Consider the following 20,192-nt stretch of genomic DNA (forward strand, 5'->3'; position numbering starts at 1 on the left):
AGACATGGAATGTCTCCTTTCTACCTGTTGTTATATGTTATAGCAATGTGTGTGTGTGTGTATGTATGTGTGTGTGTGTGTATGTGTGTGTGTGTGTGTGTATGTGTGTGTGTGTGTGTGTGTGTGTGTGTGTGAAAGAGCCTAATTTTTATTTTGCTAATAAAAGAGAACTATTTGTCAAGAAATGTTTAAATAGTAATTGTGGGTTTACTTTTAATGTAAAAGCAATACATTTTCTATAATGACTTTAGAAGAAAACAATTTGTGGAAGAAAAAAAACCAAATTACCAGTAAGTTTCCTGCCTAGAAATAATAATAGTGTTATGGCATATGAGATGAAATAATTTTATTTGAAAATGATCATGCCTAACTTTTCCTCATTATGGAAGAAATAATTTCTTTTTAAAATGGTTTTGGATAACCTCAAGATACTTAGAAGGACAACACTATCCCTGGAAGACACTCATCATAACCATTTAGTTGTGCCATAGACTGGTCTGACAAAGTCCATCATTGGAACAAAGCTGTAGTATGAGAAGTTCTGTTACTGACATTTTGTGAACCAGGAAGCCACTGGAGAACCTGTAGTGCCCTCATCCAAGAATCGGGTTACTCAGTGGTTTAGGAGAAGAAAGGTTTTAGAAGGCACAGAGTTAAACAGGGCTGTGTGAAAAGAGAGTCAACATGACATTGAGACTTCAAAGTCCATCCTGGGAATACTTTGACAGAAAACCACAAAGTTAAGATAGACCAAAAATGCTGAGACCAGAAGCTCCATGTCTGTGCCTTAACATGGGGCTGGAAATCAAGGTTATGCCTCTATGTCAAAATAGCTGGAGTTCTTTGGCTCTCTGTTATTGTTTCTATGACTTTAAAGAGCACAGGTCCTGACAGCCCGTGGTTTCTGAAAACAAAATTGCTTTAAAAAGGAAAGCAGATTCCTGGAAGGAAGATTTCGTTATAACACTTTACACTACAGCATGACCAGGACCCCAGTGTCATTTTGACTCTCTTGCATCTACCTTTGTCTTGATCTGGTTTTCATCTTAGCCTGTTGCATGGCTGGGCAAAAGTTTCACTTTCTCAGTCAAACTTAATTTTTATTTTTTCAACTTTTTCTCTGTTATTCTTACACTGACTCAATAAATCCCTGAGAATACTCAGCTAAGCATAGGAAAAAATTTTTAAGTTCTTTAAATTGTCAGTCTAAGATTTTAATGTGGTATCTCTTGGCCACTTTAATTTGAAGTGTAAAATTATTAGTGAAGTCCAAGATTTTCCACATTGCCTTGTTCATTTTAAAGACTCAAGAAGTTATCTCACTTGAGAGAAGAATGGGAGTCAGAGAGATTGGCATGGGCTCAAGGCCAAATTAGGCAACATAGTAATTTCTAGGATAATTGGAGCTACAGAGTGAAACCCTATCTTAAAGAAAATATAAAATAAAATAGTAAAGCAGAATAGAGATAAGAAATGCAAAATAAAAGACACTAGAAAATGTAAAATAAATAAAAGACCTGAGCCTTCCGGTTTCCCTCTGTGCCCTGAACTGATGTTCACAGTTCTCCATACCCAAATACCATTGGGAGATAGCTGGTCTCCCAGGACTGCCGACACACCTGTGAGCACAGGTAGGACCACCACTTCTGCTCAAATTCCTGGCCCAAAAGGGACCCGCCCAGAGCCATGAGGACACAGGAACCAAGGAACAGCCAGGGACAGGATCCTTCTGGTTTCCATCTGCACCCCGGAGCTGACACTGTACCACAGCTTTCCATGCTCAAATTCCTCCCAGAGGAGAACTGGTCTCCCAGGAGTGCTGACACACAGGCTTGCAGGAAGGATGAGCCATAGTTAGAGAAAGCAAGACCAGATAACACCAGAGATAAAACGATGGTGAGAGGCAAGAGCAAGAACATAAGCAACGGAAACCAAGGCTACTTGGCATCATCAGAAACCAGTTCTCACACCACAGCAAGCCCTGGCTACTACAACACACTGGAAAAGCAAGACTCTCATCTAAAATCACATCTCATGATGATGATAGGGAACTTTAAAAAGAGCATAAATAACTCCCTTAAAGAAATACAGGAGAACTCAGGTAAACAGCTAAAATTACTTAAAGAGGAAACACAAAAATCCTTTAAAGAATTACAGGAAAACACAATCAAACAGGCAAAGGAACAAAACCACCCAAGATCCAAAAATGGAAATAGAAACAATGAAGAAATCACAAAGGGAGATAACTCTGGAGTTAGAAAACCTAGGAAAGAAATCAGGAGTCATAGATGCAAGCATCACCAACAAAATACAAGAGATAAAGGAGAATATAAGGTGCAGAAAATACCATAGAAAACATTGACACAACAGTCAAAGAAAATACAAAATGCGTAAAGTTCCTAACCCAAATCATCCAGGAATTCAAGGACCCAATGAGAAGACCAAACCTAAGGATAATAGGTCTAGAAGAGAGTGAAGATTCTCAACTTAAAGGGCCAGCACATATCTTCAACAAAATTATAGAAGAAAACTTCCCTAACCTAAAGAAAGAGATGACCATGAACATACAAGAAGCTTACAGAACTCCCAATAGATTGGACCAGAAAAGAAATTCTTCCCATCACATAATAATCAAAACGCCAAATGCACTAAACAAAGAAAGAATATTAAAAGCGGTAAGGGAACAAGGTCAAGTACCATATAAAGGCAGACCTATCAGAATTATACCAGACTTCTCACCTTAGACTATGAAACTTAGAAGATCCTGGGCAGATAACATACAGACTCTAAGAGAACACGAATGCCAACCCAGGCTACTATACCCAGCAAAATTCTCAATTACCATAAATGGAGAAACCAAGACAAAAATAAGTTTACACAATATCTTTCCACAAATCCAGTACTACAAAGGATAATAGATGGAAAACGCCAACACAAGGAAGAAAACTACACCCTAGAAAAAGCAAAAAATTAATCTTCTTTCAACAAACCAAAAGAAGGTAGCCACACAAACATAAAAATAACATCAAAAATAATAGGAAGCAACAATCACTATTCCTTAATATCTCTTAACATCAATGGACTCAATTTCCCAATAAAAAGACATAGACTAGCAGACTGGATACATAAACAGGACCCAACAGTTTGCTGCATACAGGAAATGCATCTCAGTGTCAAAGACAGACACTACCTCAGAGTAAACAGTTGGAAAACAATTTTCCAAGCAAATAGTCCCAAGAAACACGCTGGAGTAGTCACTCTAATATCGAATATAATCAACTTTCAACCAAAAGTTATCAAAAAAAGATAAGGTAGGACACTTCATACTCATCAAAGGAAAAATCTATCAAGAAAAGCTATCAATTCTGGACATCTGTGCTCCAAAATCTAAAGGCACCCATATTCATAAAAGAAACTTTGCTAAAGCACAAAGCACATATTGCACTTCACATAATAATAAGTGAGAGAATTCAATACCACACTCTCATCAATGGAAACACAAACTAAACAGAGATACATTGAAACTAACAGAAGTTATGGACCAAATGGATTTAATAGAAAAAAAAAAAAGAGTAGAACATTTCATCCTAAAACAAAAGAATATGCCTTCTTCTCAGCACCTCATAGTACCTTCTTCAAAATTGACCATATAATTGATCACAAAACAGGCTTCAACAGATACAAGAAGACTAAAATATTCCCATGCATCCTATCAGATCACCACAGACTAAGGCTGGTCTTCAATAGCAACAAAAACAACAGAAAGCCCACATACAAGTGGAAGCTGAACAACCCCCTACTCATTGATAACTTGGTCAAAGAAGAAGTGAAGAATGAAATTAAAGACTTTTTAGAATTTAATGAAAATGAAGGCACAACATACCCAAACTTATGGGACACAATGAAAGCAGTGCTAGGAGGAAAACTCATAGCTCTGACTGCCTCCCAAAAGAAACTAGAGAGAGCACACACTACCAGCTTAACAGTACACCTGAAAGCTCTAGAATAAAAAGAAGCAAATATACCCAAGAGGAGTAGATGGCAGGAAATAATCAAACTCAGGGCTGAAATCAACCAAGTAGAACAAAAAAGAACCATACAAAGAATCAATAAAACCAGGAGCTGGTTCTTTGAGAAAATCAACACAATAGATGAATCCTTAGCCAGACTAACCAGAGGGCACAGAAACAGTATCTGTTGCACCCACCTTGGCCGGCAAGGAAGACACAACATGGTCGGATTCTTCTCAACAGCCTTTATTGCAGGAACACCTCGATGCTGCGACAGGGACCCCGGGAACCCAGGGGAGGTCTGCTTATATGCATCCCAGCACTGGGAAAGGCCTCGTGTCCTCCTGAGATTGGTCAGCCTGTCGGCACCTAATTAGCATGCACCCGCTCCAGAGGGGTTGGCGCCAAACTCGGGTTAGCGCCTGCGCAGTGGTGTTGTTTATGCTGACGGCCTACAGGGAAACCGATGCCATCTTGGAGTTGGCTTCCTACAAGTATCCAAATTAACAAAATCAGAAATGAAAAGGGTGATATAACAATAGAAACTGAGGAAAATTTAAAAATCATCAGATTCTACTAGAAAAGCCTATATTCAGCAAAACTGGAAAATCTGGATGAAATAGACAATTTTCTAGACAGATACCAAACACCTAAGTTAAATCAAGATCAGATAAACCATCTAAATGGTCCCATAGCCCCTAAAGAAATAGAAGCAGTCATTAAAAGTCTCCCTACCAAAAGTCTCCCAATTAAAGGCCGGGACTGTATGGGTTTAGTGCAGAGTTCTATCAGACCTTCAAAGGAGACCTAACACCAATACTCTTCAAACTATTCCAGAAAGTAGAAACAGAAAGAACACTACCCAGTTCATTCTATGAAGCCACAGTTACACTGTGTATTCTCCCTTGGAGATGGAATAGTTTTTGTCTCATCAGGAACCTGTCACAATTTCCTTTCATAGAGGACTTCATAAGAGATTTTTTTTTCTACTTCTATCATGTTTAATTTCCAAATAGATTTTAAAAACTGGTTGAGTGCATATTACTTTTAGCTTCAGAAGATATCATGTATATTTACTATTATAAACTATTTTGATGATTTAAAAAATGTCAATACTGAGTTGTATATTTTAAAACAAAATTTATTAGTTTAATTAAAAAAGAAAAAAGTAAAGACTTGAAATTTATTTCATTGTGTGATAGGCAGTTTTTTCATTCAATCATCTTAGCTCTTTATGTTATAAAATATTATATATCAAAACCGTGAGTCTTTGTCACATTAGCTGCAGTGTTTGCTTTCTAGAGCATAGTTCAGAAAAAATGTTTGAGAGGTCATTTCTTTAACCTGGGAATGTCTCAGTGAACCTTACAACCTGAGCTTGGGGACAAGAAATTGAAAACATATTTCACTAATGTATATTTCTATTATTATGTTGATGGAAATAGGTTTTTCATGAGTACTGATGGTAATGTGTTACCAATGACAAAATACCTACTTTGGATAATTGTTTCTTTTAAAAGAAAATTCTAGAAAATTCAGAGTTATATTATGCACCATTTCCTAGCCAATCTTCAAAGGAAGGGGTGTTCTAGGGAGTCAGTGGAACTCAGACCACCATAGGTATGGCGCCTGTGACATTCTGTAGGCTTTGTGTGAGATAAGTTTTTCGTGTAGCCTAGTTGAACAAGTCATAGAAAAATTGCTGAGTCGAAAAACAAGAATGCAACTTAATTTAGGCCAATACTCGGGTCAAAAACATTCACTGTGATTTTTTTTTCATCTCTTGTCTTCTTTCTTTGCCTTGTGTGTGATATTTGAATAAGCAATTTCCCTCATGGGCTCATATATTTGCATGAGCAAAATGAAACTACCAAATTAGGCTACTCCATAAAAAAAGGAAAAGTTATTCAAACTGCCAAGGCTGTCTCTGGGGGTTGGGAGTGTGTAGGGAGAGGTGAAATGACAGGAGAGTCTTAACAGGGCTCCTGTTGCCTAGGGAAGTAGGTGAGTTAGCTGGGACAACCTGGGAACTGACACAGGGATTGAGTCTGAGGAAAGCACGCTTGGGTTACTAGAGAACCAGGTGCCTCCTTCTGGAGGTAGTTGGCTGTAAAGGGGACGGGAAGAAGGAGTGTTAACAAGGGATGAAACGGCTTTTCTTGACAGACACCACGTTACAGGGTTTCTGAGGAGTGCTGCTGACTTTAAGTAGCAACCATTTTGTTTACTTCGTCAGACTCTGGCTAGCAATGAGATCAGACTGCCTCTTAGGGCATTGTCTGAGACAATTTGGGGGTCTAGGGCATGTACTTAAGAATTTGATCACTTGTTCTCCTGTTGGTGGCACTGTTTGGAGAGGTGCAGCTTTTCAGCATTGAGGGTATATAGCCTTGCCTCTCTCCCAGTCTGTACTCCTTGCTTTCCGGGTGCGGTCAGAAGTATGATTTCTCAGCTTCCTGTGCCAACTTCCTTACTGCCTGCCCTGTCTCCCTCATGTTACAGACTCTTGCTCTGAGATGGTAAGCTAAAACAATTTGTCCCATAAGTTGCTTTCTGCCATGGTGTTCTGTCACAGCAAAAGTCAAGTAACTGATACAGTGTGTTGTAATTTACTTTCCATGTTGTCCTTTGGGATGTGCTAAACTTGGAGACAATGCCACTGGTTTTAGGAGAGTCTAGAAGTCTCTCACTGTGTCCCTCACAGCAGTTTGCAACTTTAGTTCACTACTTTCTCCCTTTTCTCTGTCATTCCTGTCACTTCATATGTCCCAGAATGCATACGCTTCCCTTATTGATCCCTTCCTTATGTCGGATGGATGAGTAAGTACAGAAAACATGGCACGTGTGCACAATGCAATCTTACTCAGCTGCAAAGAATGAAACGGCACCACAGGGAAATGCATGGGACCAGAGATCGTTATGTTAAGTGAAACAAGCCAGACTCAAACATAGATATCGCCTGTGTCCTGTCATGTATGTAGTCTAATTTGGGGATTAATAAAATTTGGAATATGTAGGATTTAAACATATATGTGTATGTATGTATATGTATAAATGTATGTATATGAAATGTAAGTGTACAAAAACATTATAGGATAGGATGAAGAGGTCCTCAGAGAGATAGGTGGGGAAACTAGAGAGGTTAATGGAGTATAACACATTATATTAATGAAAATAACACATTTTCTTTAATAAGGATGACTGACCTGTTCCTTTGTGTTCGGCCTCAATACTTCTCATATTTAATGTCAAGTGTCAGAGTTATGCTCTTCAAATATCACTAATACTCTGTTGTAGAATGGATGACAACCTTTTAAGTCCAGGGTCACTAAAACATTATAAGAAGACTAATTAGAGTTTTGTTAAGTTGACACAGACAAAGGAATGATAGTGCCTCTTAATCTGTATTCATGAAAAATCTTTGGGCCATCCCTTTCAACTTGATATTTTAATATAGGTGGATTTGGCTTAAAATGAATATCTAGGGTGTAATCAAGAAAAAGAGAAGACCTCACACTCCGCCGAGGGCTTACAATGCTCTTCTTTCCGCGGCTCCATCGCCCTGTCCTTCGCTGATGGCAATGGAAGAATAAATCGCTACACTTTTCACTGACAATGGCTCCAGCACGTACAAAGCTGGCTTTGCTGGCGACCACGCCCCCAGGGCCGTGTTCCCTTACTTCATAGAGCGCCCCCAATACCAGGGCGTCATGGTGGGCATGGGCCAGAGAGACTTCTACATGGATGATGAGACCCAGAGCAAGAGGGGTATCCTGACCCTGAAGTACCCTATCAAGCACGGCATTGTCACCAACTGGGATGACATGGGGAAGAACTGGCACCACACCTTCTACAATGAGCTTCGTGTGGCCCCTGAAGAGCACTTGGTGCTTCTGACCAAGGTTCCCCTGAGCCCCAAAGCTAACAGAGAGAAGATGACGCAGATAATGTTTGAAACCTTCAATACCCCAGCCATGTGTGTGGCCGTTCAGGCGGTGCTGTCCTTGTATGCATCTGGGCGCACCACTGGCATTGCTATGGACTCTGGTGGCGGGGGTCACACACAGTGCCCATCTATGAGGGCATCTTGCGTCTGAACCTGGCTGGCCTGGACCTGACAGACTACCTCATGAAGATCCTGACTGAACCGGGCTACAGCTTTACCACCACCGCTGAGAGGGAAATTGTTCATGACATAAAGGAGAAGCTGTGTTATGTTGACCTGGATTTTGAGCAAGAAATGGCTTCTGCTGCATCATCTTCCTCCTTGCAGAAAAGTTATGAGCTGCCCGATAGACAGATGATTGCCATTGGCAATGAGCGGTTCCGGTGTTTGGAGGCACTCTTCCAGCCTTCCTTCCTGGTCATGGAGTCCTGTGGCATCCACGAGACCACCTTTAACTCCATCATGAAGTGTGATGTGGACATCCACAGAAACCTGTATGCCAATACAGTGCTGTCTGGTGGTACCACCATGTACCCAGGCATTGCTGACAGGATGCAGGAGATCACAGTCCTAGCACCCAAGGAGCTAAAGGGATCTGCAACCCTATAGGTGGAACAACAATATGAACTAACCAGTACCCACAGAGCTCATGTCTCTAGCTGCATATGTAGCAGAAGATGGCCTAGTCGGCCATCATTGGGAAGAGAGGCCCCTTGGTCTTGCAAACTTTATATGCCCCAGTACAGGGGAACGCCAGGGCCAAGAAGTGGGAGTGGGTGGGTAGGGGAGCAGGGCCAGAGGAGGATATAAGGAACTTTTGGGATAGCATTTGAAATGTGTATAAAGAAAATAATAAATAAAAAATTTTTAAAAAATAATCAAAAAAAATTAAGATCATTGCTCCCCCTGAGCGCAAGTACTCAGTCTATATTGATGGCTCCATCCTGGCCTCACTGTACACACCTCATGCTAGCCTCATGAAACTGGAATAAACCTTTGAAAATAAATTTGTCCTTGAAGCGTATATCTGATATTAGAATGGGATCGTAGAACTTGTTGCTGATTTTTGACCTTGTATTCAAGTTAACTGCTCCCTTGGTATATGTTTAATACCCTGTGCATATCTTGATTTAGTCCTTAGTTCATGTGGCTCGGTCACTTGGTGGCTGGGGAGAGCTCGCTGTGGAAGAGAAAGCCCCAGCCTGGTGGATCTCTGTGAGCACGACGGAGTGATCTGTGCAGGGTATTAACCAACAGCAGACTTCCAGGATTCCCCGAGGCTGGCAAGTGTTCCTGAACCAGCTACCACTCCTTCTTGCCAGTCCAACTGGGTGGGAAGGTCCAGGCCTTAGGACCCAGTTTCCGTTCTGTCGTTTTCCCTCCTGACTGCCATGGGCTGTTACTCACCTTGAGTTGGGAATGTTTGCATGCACGCCTGTAAATGTACCCATCCTTTTAATTGATGTAAGGTTGTTTTGTACTCAATTCTTTAAGAAATGACAAATTTTGGTTTTCTACTGTTCAGTGAGAACATTAGGCCCCAGCAACACGTCACTGTGTAAAGAGAAATAAAAGTGCTGCGGTAACTGAAAAAGAAAAAAGAAAAAAGAAAAAGAAAAAGAAAAAAGGAAAAAGAGAAGACATGAGAAAGAAACAAAATAAGCGGTCTTCATCCACCAGAGGTAAATCAGGAAAGACCTCTCTTGTTCCCTTTCTCTCGTCTCTAGTTTCATTGTATAAATAAGATAAATAAAAACTATAAAAAGATATTAACCGTGATGATTTAATATGCATATTCACCATGAGATGATTACCATAAACAAATTAATTAACATCTCATCATTATCATTGTGTGTGCATGTCAAAAATATTTAAGATCTATTTTCTTTGCGAATTTCAAGTAAACAACAATTATTTCCAGCCATGGTCTCCATGTTGTATAGCAGAACCTCAGACCCTACTCACCACTGTACTGAACTTGTACCTTTGACAAGTGCCTATTCATCTTCCTGAACTCTCACGCCATCTTGTCTGCTGACATCATGGTCCCCCACTTCTTTTCACTGTTTTCCTCTGTGTCTTTTTCCCTAAAACTCTGACCACAGGATGTCATGGAAATTAAATTTAAGTTGCTTTTAGAGATCCATTAAATAAATCCAGGAAGATGCTTGAATTGTTCTCCAAAGGGGAAATAAAATAGATATTGGAGCTGGAGGGAGGGAGAGAGAAAGGGAACCTAGTGGAAGAGGAAATAGGAAGGGTGGCAGGAATCAGGTGTCTGGAGAGCAGGGGAGAGAGAACAGAAATCAGTGGGTATGGGGGGCACACCTCTAGGATGTGCCAGAGTCCTGGGATAGGGGAGGCCCTAGGGTGGCTATAGGGGTGACTGTTGCTGAAACTCTTAGCAGTGGGGGATATGAACCCTGAAGTGACCATGTCCCATAGCCAGACAGGACTCCCAGTGGAGGGAAAAGAACACCAACCCACCCACAAATCCTTCGACCCCAAATCTGTCCTGCAAGAACATGCACAGAGGAATACACACATACACATGCATGCACAAGTAAAAGGCAAAATTTACATCTCAAATTTTTGCCATGAGAAATACACAATCAAGTCTTCCAAGAATGCTTATGAAAAAGCAGAATCATTAAATTGTAAATTTTCTTTATTTCTTCAGAATTTTTTTAATTAAAGAGCAGAAGTTAGAAGTATATCTCAACCTTCAACAAAATGAAGAACTGCAATTGATTACAATGTCAGAGAAGATCATGGTTTTGGATGCACAGGAGAATAAAATTTGCCTTGACTTGATTTTTATATTTTATTTAATATTTATATAGGTATATAACATTTTAAAACAAATTCTCCCCTCTAATTCCTTCTCTGTCCTCATGACCACTTTCCCTGGGAACTGAATGTTCTCTCTCTCTCTCTCTCTTTCCCTCTCTCTCCCTCTCTCTCTCAATACCCACTGAGACCATTTGGTGCTCACTGTAATGAGCATGGGTGTGGGACCATCTACTGGATGGTTAGCTTCTTGGAGCCAGCATCCCTGAGGATGCCTTTCCATTCTCCAAAATCCACCATTACCAATATCTCATCAGATCGGGGTGAAGCCTTTCGAGCTCCTTCCCCATCTGTGCTGGGATTTTTGCTGCCTTGATCTTCTGCAAATCTCATACACACAGCCCCAGCTGCTGTGAACGCATGCACTCAGCTACGCTGCCATTTTGAGCAATGCTGTTCACTGCAGGTCTCAATACCCCTGGATAATACATATTATGTATATAATATATATTATGTTCTCTGTCCCCCCCCCCGCCTTTTTTTAAAGAATTATTTATTTACTTATTTATCTTATGTATATGTACACACAGTAGCTGTCTTCAGACACACCAGAAGAGGGCATTGGATCCTATTACAGATGGTTGTGGGTCATTTGTAATAAGTTGTAGTTGCTGGGAATTGAACTCAGGACCTCTGGAAGAGCAGTCAGTGCTCTTAACAGCTGAGCCATCTCTCCAGCCCTTTCTGCTCCTGCTTTAGGGAGGCTTTAGGGGAAAGAATGTGATATGCATGACCTCGTTAAGGCTGACCACTTTTATCCTCTGTACCCTGGCCAGGTATCAGCATCTGTTCAGGCTTGAGAGATGCTTTGATCCATGGGTCTACAGATAAGATCTTAGTGGTTAGTTTATTACTATTTCCATTTAATAGAATATTATTAGGTTCTTCTTTACGGCCTATGACTAGCCAGCCCAGACGTGGGTTCCATCCTGTGGAGTGGGCTTTAAATGCAATCAGAAAGTGTTGGTTAATCCCATAACAACTGTTCCACTATTGCACCAGTGGGCAAATCTTGCCAGACCATTTCCTTTTGTAGCTGGTAAGTTTCACAGCTGGACAAGGCTGTTAATGGCTTTTTCTTCTCAGTATAGTAGACAGCACCGTCTATCACCATGAAAACTGGCCAATAGGGATGGAGCCTCTAGGTCAATCCCAGCTTAAGTTTTCCCATGTCCAGTAACTGAAGTATGTGGTATCTGTGTCTTCAGCAACAGGGTTTTAATATTAAGTTCCAGAGGATCACCAAGAGTAAAGTTATTTTCTGGGAGAGTTTATGGAACGCCCAGTGATAAGCAACTAGAAAAGAGAAAACTTATTTATTCCTAGCACTAGGCTTTCTATTTGATAACCAATAATGTTTGGGTGAAGCAGCATACCCCTATTATAGGGTAAGTACATTTAACCCCCTTTTACATACGCATATATGTGTACATATGTATATATATTATGTACATATGTATATATGTGTGTGTATATGTGTATGTATGTGTGTATATGTGTGTCTGTGTGTGTGTGTGTATGGAAGTCTCTAGCAAATTTTCTCAATATAAACAATTTTTCTTGTGGGAATTATATCAATGGTAATACTTATAGCAGTCATAAATTCCTGTCTTCCCAAAGTTGGACAATATTCTATATTATAAGAACTAGATTCTGCCTGCTCAGGGTCTATGCTACTGTCTTGTTTACTTATTTGTATCATCAGCTGTCTTCTTGTTTTTTATTCAACTTCGAAGTTCTCTCTGGATCACCTGTTTGCTTTCAGATGAGAAATAGGCGTACTGTTTGTGCTTTGCAGAATGTGACGGCTCAGAGAGAGCAAGTGTTTTTCCTAAGGTCACAGGATTAGTTATGTCCCAATTCAAATCACTCTGACAGACTTCTCAAGACTGGCCAGTACATTTTAACCCTGCCACATGCTGCCCTTGACCTCCTGATCTATGGCAGCTGTGGAAAAGAAAGAAACGTGAAAGGGAATGATTAGAAGGTGAGGTTCAGATGAGACACTTTCCTCAAACTATACTCAGTGGAGCCCACAACCCTTTGTATGCTATGAAGGCTTTTCTGTTTGGATCAAAGTCCCTGAGCAGTCTTTAGAAGTGTGCACTACAATCACAGTTGTTTGATATGTAGGAATGAAGTTAAATGGCCCAATATGATCATACAAGAAGGAGTCAAAAGCAAGAAACGTGCTTAAAGTTCTTCAGAGTTGGGGGAAGGTCAATAAGACATTTTATAAAATGCTTTGTGAGAAAATGAAAGTGGGTATTAAAACATAGCTCCTCCCCTTCCGCATTTCCTAGATTAGTTTTTACTGCAATACAAAGCACAGCCAATGCGAGGGACCTTACGTCACGCTGAACCGTTTGTCTTTCTACAAGGAAAAAGCAGGCCACTGTCTCGTTGGCAGGAGTCAAGTCATCTCAAGAATTGACTGGCAGACTCTAGCCTGGGCTGACAAACACGGCAGGGCAAGTGTTCATGTCACGCACGAAGAAGCTTCACTTCGAAGTCTTTTGGTTGTGCTTGCTCTAACAGGGGTTCTCAGTCAAAGCAGCCATACCTCATATCTAAACAATGAAGAGAGAGTAGTCCACAGATGGTTCAAATGCAGGGAACCTAGGATAATGTCCTACACACCTGGATAATTTGCTCTCTTGTTTTTTGTTTTTTTGTTTTTGGTTTTTTGTTTGGTTTTTTTTTTTTTTTTTTTGGTTTTTTGTTTCCTGCTCATGAAAATCTATTTTGATATCCACCTTCCAATCCTGATACCTCCTTGTCTCATTGCCTGCCGAAGATTCCGGAAACAGAAATGGCCAGTGGAAAGAGGATCACTATCCTAAGGCTAAAGAGTATACCAGGAGGACTCTACACATTGTCAAACTTTAGGGGTCCAAAAAACTTGATCAAGGGCAGAGGAAGGAACGCCAGGGCTTAAAGGCAGTTAATGCACAAAAGAACAGACTTGAGGCTATGCTCAATACTTGCTGCAGCAGTGGGTGTCTGGGTGACACTGAACTGCTGAATCCTGAACGTTCCCAGACGCCATTCTAAGGAAGAGCCTTAAGGAAGCAGCTAATCTAACATAGAATCACTCGCATGCTGTGAGCTATCTGCAAAGACTCTTAAATCATTGGATTGGATTGGATTTGCTGATATGCCCAAATTACAATTTTCCCATCAAACAAGGGAGCTTAGAAGTAAGATTAGATCCAGTTTCAGATGAAAGTATCTACATCCTCTTTGTTTATCCAATTGAAGTGTGATCATTTTTAAAGGAACAACATCAGTTTAAGTGGAATGTATGAAGCCATTCTCAGAGACAGCATCCACCTCCTTTTAGATACAGCCTCTTATGACCTAGTGCTCACCAACTAGGCTAGACTAACCGGCAGCTAGTTCCAGGGATCATCTTGTCTCTGCCACAGCAGCACAGGGTATCGGAAAGCACACATCCTTGGGCCTTGGGATGCAACACAAATCTTTGCCACTTTACCAACTGCACTGTCCCTTCTGTCCCAGAATATTCTTCTACCTTAATTGTAGTTGTAAACTCACTGAGGTCACAGAAAATGAATATGGCTGCTGGAGAGGGTGAACCCCTCTGAGTGGATAGGCGTGGTCATCAGGAATTGAAACCACTGAGACAGTTTCTGTGATTAGTTCGTTAACTCGGTGTGGTATCATATTTACTGTTTCATGAAAGCCTTTCACCTGCTTGCATGATAGTCCTTTCTACTCTTGCTAACTCATTTTTACATCTGTGTTTTAAGCTTGTTCCTATATTTTATCTCCTTAGGACAGCTTTATAGGAGGAACTATTGATGTCTTAGGTCTGAAATGTCTAGCCACACTTCATCGTAAATATTCCTACACTTACCTGTTCATAGAACAGCACTAATAAATATGACAATCCAAAAACTCTCACGATGAAACTGCTATGATAGATTTTTGCAATTCAGTACAAATTGATGTAGCTTTCTGCTTTAAGCTATTTAATGTTTAGAATTCATGGTTGTGATTTGATTGTAAAGACTGTTTTTAAGCATCATACCAACAGATAAAATGTGAGTGCCTGTCCTTTTTTTTTTTTTAAGTATCTGACTAAATTCTCCCCTACCTTAGACTTTGCTATAAATACCTGTGAATTCAATGAAGTGAAGATGGTTTATGGTAGAGCAGTGCTTCTCAGCCTTCCTAATTCTGCAACCCTTTAACAGAGCTTTTCAAGTTGTGCTGACCTCCAAACATAAAACGATTTTTGTTGTTACTTCATAACTATAATTTTGCTACTGTTCTGAAAGGGTCGTTCAACTCTCAAAGGGGCCGTGGCCCACAGGTTGAGAACTGCTGCATTAGAGAAACCATTTCCTCCTTGAGTAAAACATTGCCTTGTTTAAACACAGGGGTTTGTAATGTAAGAGAATATGAAGTTCCAGTACCCAGCAAGGTTAAGTTCTTGAAGGCCTACTGTGAGGCATATCTGAGCTCTGAGGGAGTGCGAGCCTGTTGAGGAGGGAGAAAGCATCATACAGTGAGCACGCTGGCCTTATACATATGAAAGCTTATTCCTTCTTTTCCCCACCAGAGAGGCATTCTGTCTTGTTCTTTGCAGCTACTGTGGGAGTTCACTGTGTATTTGTTGAATTAGTTGTGCAGCAATAGAAATCCCCATAGTATGGATTTATAATTTTAGCTAGCCCATATAAAAGACACACAAACCAGGTGTTTTATTTTATTTGACAGTTAAATTAGAGAGCAATGTTCACATAGCATCACTTGGATAACACCACATAGTGAGATTGACTCTCTAGAGGAAATCATATCTTGAGAAGCCAGTATTTGCATTAGAATACAAGCAGCATCAGACCAACCCACTACAACTCTCTGTTTAAGGGTGGCAGTTACTCGTGATGATGTAAATAACACTTTATAAGGAGTTGGCTAGTCACTGAATGTTCAAGTTCAGACTCGGGGAAACATGAAGAGAAAGTGGAGTGAATGAGAAACGTTCCAAAGGGTGCCTTTGACCTTTGATCTCCTTCTGAGGAGTCAGCTGTGCTAACAGAGTGGAGGAACGTCGATTCTTTCGAGGCCCCTGCTTCCTGTCGTCTTGCACAGCTACACATTTTATGTCTTCTGATTTGTAGAAACAGTGGGGATCCAGGACCTAAATTCATCAGGACCACCTTTAGCCTCTGTCAGATGTAGGCAGTCACAGCACTGACCTCGAAGTGACCTGATGCTGAATGGGAACTGTGTATGTAGTGGTGTGATGACAGTTTTATAGAGATAGTGAGGGGCAAGCCCTGAGCCCCTGGACTCCGAGGATTTCTGAGAATGTTTGGGTGTGTCGTGAGTGTCCGGAATGCCAGCTTGAGTCACTGTCACACAACAGTAATTGTCTTCCCAGGGCCTGGTCTGGCTTCTATTTATAGAGATGACGGAAGTACACAGTGAACGTTGCCAGAGCACAAGCTATAATTTTGGGACATAAGTGATTTTTACATTTTACTTGAGACTACAACTTACTTTGTTGAGCAAAGGCATCTTTTGCAAGTTCAGACAGTATCCAATAAGAAGCTGTGTTAACTACATCTTGTTTCTGAGACTGTGTGAAGAATATCTCTTAATGACGCAAGAGAGACTTGCTAACCCCGACGCTGAACTTTTATTAAGGAAAATCATATTTATCAGCTCTCCTATCTTCAGTTACATAGACGCCCCCCCCCCACCTTTAAACATGTTTAAGTTAGATCTACTACATGTCAACAAACATCTAAAGGTTTTAGGTAAAGTATAAAGAATAAATATATTTTTAAAGTTCATTTTATCGTTGCTACACTATGTGAGCACTATGTGTATACTATGTGTACGCTATGATCTGTAGCTCACTTTTGTGTACACTATGGTCTGTAGTTCACTTTTTAGCCCAATTTTGTTGCTAGGATTCATTCCTATTTTTTCAAAAGATTATAATTTATTTGTTTCAATTTCTCCATATTTTTTTTTTTGGCTTGAGGATACTTCCAAGTATTGACCTATGATTTTGTGTGCAGGTGTTTTGATTATTTCCAGTTTTAATGTTTTTTGGTTGGCTGGCTGGCCAGCCGGCCGGAACCATGCTTTAACAATGCATAATTTTTCTCTGAAATGTTGTAATGTGTTTTGTATTTTAGCCATTCCAAGAGGTGTGGTATTTTTGACATTTGCTATTTTCTAACTGGCTGTATTAGTCAGGGTTATCTAGAGTCACAGAGCTAATGGAAAGTTTCTATATATTAAGGGAATTTATTGGAATGACTTACAGTTTGCAGTTCAACTAACCCAACAATGGGCAGCCGTAATGGGAAGTCCAAGAATCTAGTAGTTGCTCAGTCCCCGAGGCTAGTTGTTTCAGCTGGTCTTCTGGAGAAGTAGGTTCCAACAGAGATGCTGGCAAGTAAATGCAAGCAGGCGAAGAAGAGTGAATGTTCCTTCTTCCAATGTCCTTACGTAGGTCTCCAGCAGAAGGTACAGCCCAGACCACCCCAACTGGACCTAAGCTGTTCTTTGCTTAGAACTGCCTCTGTCCCAAGCTGGCCTTGAAATAGGAGATCTGCTTGCCTCCGTCTCCTAGGATTAAAGGCATGTATTACCTTTCCTGGGCCAAAGCTTCTCATGGCCACTATGCTTCAAGATCTGGATCCCAGATGTACCCTCCATTTCTGGATTGTAGTTCGTTCCGGATGTAGTCAAGTTGACAACTGGGAATAGCCATCACACTGGCGTACACAGTTGAGTTTATTTTCATCAAACTGACCCATTTGCTTGTTTCCTGTCTGGATACCATCTGCGGTGAAGTGTTTATTCAGATCAGTAGCTCCTCTTTGAATTTGGTGTTTATCTTTTATTATTTACTTTTAAGAGCTCTTTGTGTGTTTTGGATATGTCCTTCAGTGAGTACATGTTTTACTAAGATTTTTTTTCTCCTAGTCTATATCTTGTCTTTTCTTAAAATAAAAATAAATGAATACAAATAAAAGGATATTGTGGTGGTTTAAATGAGAATGCCCCCACACCCCAGGGCTCATATATTTGAATGTTTGGTTCCTAGTTGATGGAGCGTTTAGGAAGGATTAGGAAGTATGGCCTTGTTGGAGAAGGCGTGTCACTGGGGTGGCCTTTGAGACTTTAAAAGCCCTTGCCAGGTCCAGTCTTGTCCCCTCTCTACCTGCTGCTTGTGGATACAATGCAAGCTCTCAGCTACTGCTCCAGCACCATGTCTGCCTGCTGCTGCCATGCTCCACACCCTGGTGGTCACGGACTCACCCTCTGAAATCGTAAGCAAGTTCTCAATTAAACGATTTATGTTATAAGTTACCTTGGTTATGATGTCTCTTCACAGCAATAGAAAAGTTACATGCACACACATGCACATATATGTATATGCATACACATCTAGGCACACACTCATGTATATACACATGCACAAACATACATATGCACACACATGCATGAACACACACATGCACTTGTGCATGCACACACACACATGCACGCGCATGCACACGCACATGCACACACACACTGCTGAGATCATTTAGTTCTCTATACAGACAGTTCTCCCAAGTGGGTGCTGTGAACCAAACCCAGGTCCTCGCCAGAGCAGCCGGTGCTTTGAATGACCAAACCATCTCCACTTGTCTCCAGCTTGTCTTTTCATTGTGTATTAGTATCTTTCTCTGAGTAGCAGTTTCTGCTAGCTCCTTTCTCCACTTGGCTACCTCCCTCCTACGACTTTCTTCTCAGTTGTGAGAGACAACTTCTCTCTCCTTTCCCTTTGCACTGATAACCTTCAGAACTCCTCTCTCCATCCACTTCCATGCATCTAAGCAGCAACAACAGAAATGACTATCTCCTCTCACTTCTGGCTATCCTAGATCTGCCTCCTTGCTCTGGACCTGCCTACTGGACAGCTCCATTTGCACGGTCCCCTGGCTTATTAGACATGTTATATTCACAACAACCCTCTTCTTACCCTCTCCCAATCAATCTTCTCCAAAAAAATGTTTCTTTCCAGAAAAAGATGATGGAGCCATCCACCTCAGCATCTTCAACTGTGATCCAATCCTACCGTCTGTCCCTCCCCAGACCCCTCCTTCACCCCTGCCTAAGCTCTGTCAACACATCTTTTCTTCTCCCATCATAGCAGAAGTCCCCAGTGCTGTGGCAGTGCCCGGTTACTGGCTTATCACAAAACCCAGCAGTTAGAATGCCATGGGAGCAAAATTGAAGAGTGTGGCTCTGGTTGCTTGCCAGCCCCTCTGTCAACTAGTGCCTCTACCTCTGGAACACAGAAAGGCTCTGCTACCCTTGACATTTGAAAGACTTGTGATACCCAGCACAAGAAAGAGGACATAAGCAGTTCTCTCTGCCCTGCCAGGGCCGGAGCAGAGTCCTGGGCAGCTTTGCTTGGCAAGTTTGTCTCCAGCTAGCCAAAGAACTGTGTATTCCTGGGTTCAGTCTGGGCTTTTCTCCACTGATGAGCAAAGAACCGTCTCCTTCCCCATTAGTACACCGTGCTATATGTAAGTACCAGAGTTGGCGCAACCAATCAGCTCCCAGCAAAGAGCATTTAGCTACTGGTAGTCTTCCAGAATGAACAGTACCGCAATAAGTAATGTTACATGAATATTTATATTTGTTGTATAACTATAGCTCAAGATACATCCCTGCATGTTAATTTACTGGGTTAGAGTTTTTATTTCTAATAGTTATTCATCAGAATAATTTACATAGTAACTCATCTTTCAGTATTCTTGATTCTGTGCTGTACACAGAAGTAGATTTCATGTTCGCCTTCCCATCTGCATGGTCCTGTTGCCAGTGTCAATTATCACCAGCTCTTACTAGGCAAATCAGGAACCTGCTTGATTTATCTTTACTCCATCCATCCTCCTACAACCAAAGACTCTTTTAAACACATTAAACATTAGTTTCACGATAACTCTCTGAAAGTTAATCCTGCTGTCAACCTGACTACATCTGGAATCAAGTAAAATCCAAGCAGCTGGGCACATCTGTGAAGGGTTTTCTTGACTTGATCATTCGAGTTCAGACCTTAAATCTGGGCCACATTTTCTGGTGGCAGCCTACGGAAAAGAAAGAAGTTTTTGCTTTTTGTCTGCTTGCCCTTACTCTGTCTGGCAAATGCATCTCTTCTGCCTGCTGCTGAGCCATTCCTTCACTGGTGTTAGAACCTATTTCTTATCAGGATTCCAACATAGGCTGAAGTCTAGCTGAGATGTCCAGCCTCAGAGACAGAACAGCTACTGAAACCTTGACCTTTCTGTTTGAAGACAGCCATTGCTGGACTAGCCAGACCATAGCCTGTGAACTATTTG

The 20,192-nt window shown here is 41.1% G+C and overlaps 1 long non-coding RNA gene and 1 pseudogene across 1 annotated transcript in view; both read left to right on the forward strand.

Moving 5' to 3' along the window:
- Window positions 1-9,546, forward strand: part of Gm47715 — a 55,294-nt gene extending 45,748 nt beyond the window's left edge. The window contains exon 5 of the long non-coding RNA XR_001779744.1: window positions 9,482-9,546. This is a non-coding gene — a long non-coding RNA (predicted gene, 47715). The remainder of the gene's footprint in view (window positions 1-9,481) is intronic.
- On the forward strand, window positions 7,521-8,534 carry Gm4777 (predicted gene 4777; annotated as a pseudogene).
- Window positions 9,547-20,192: the final 10,646 nt, after the last annotated feature.

The sequence above is a fragment of the Mus musculus genome, chromosome 10 (genome assembly GCF_000001635.26).
Source record: "Mus musculus strain C57BL/6J chromosome 10, GRCm38.p6 C57BL/6J".
In the NCBI taxonomy this organism is placed as follows: domain Eukaryota; kingdom Metazoa; phylum Chordata; class Mammalia; order Rodentia; family Muridae; genus Mus; species Mus musculus.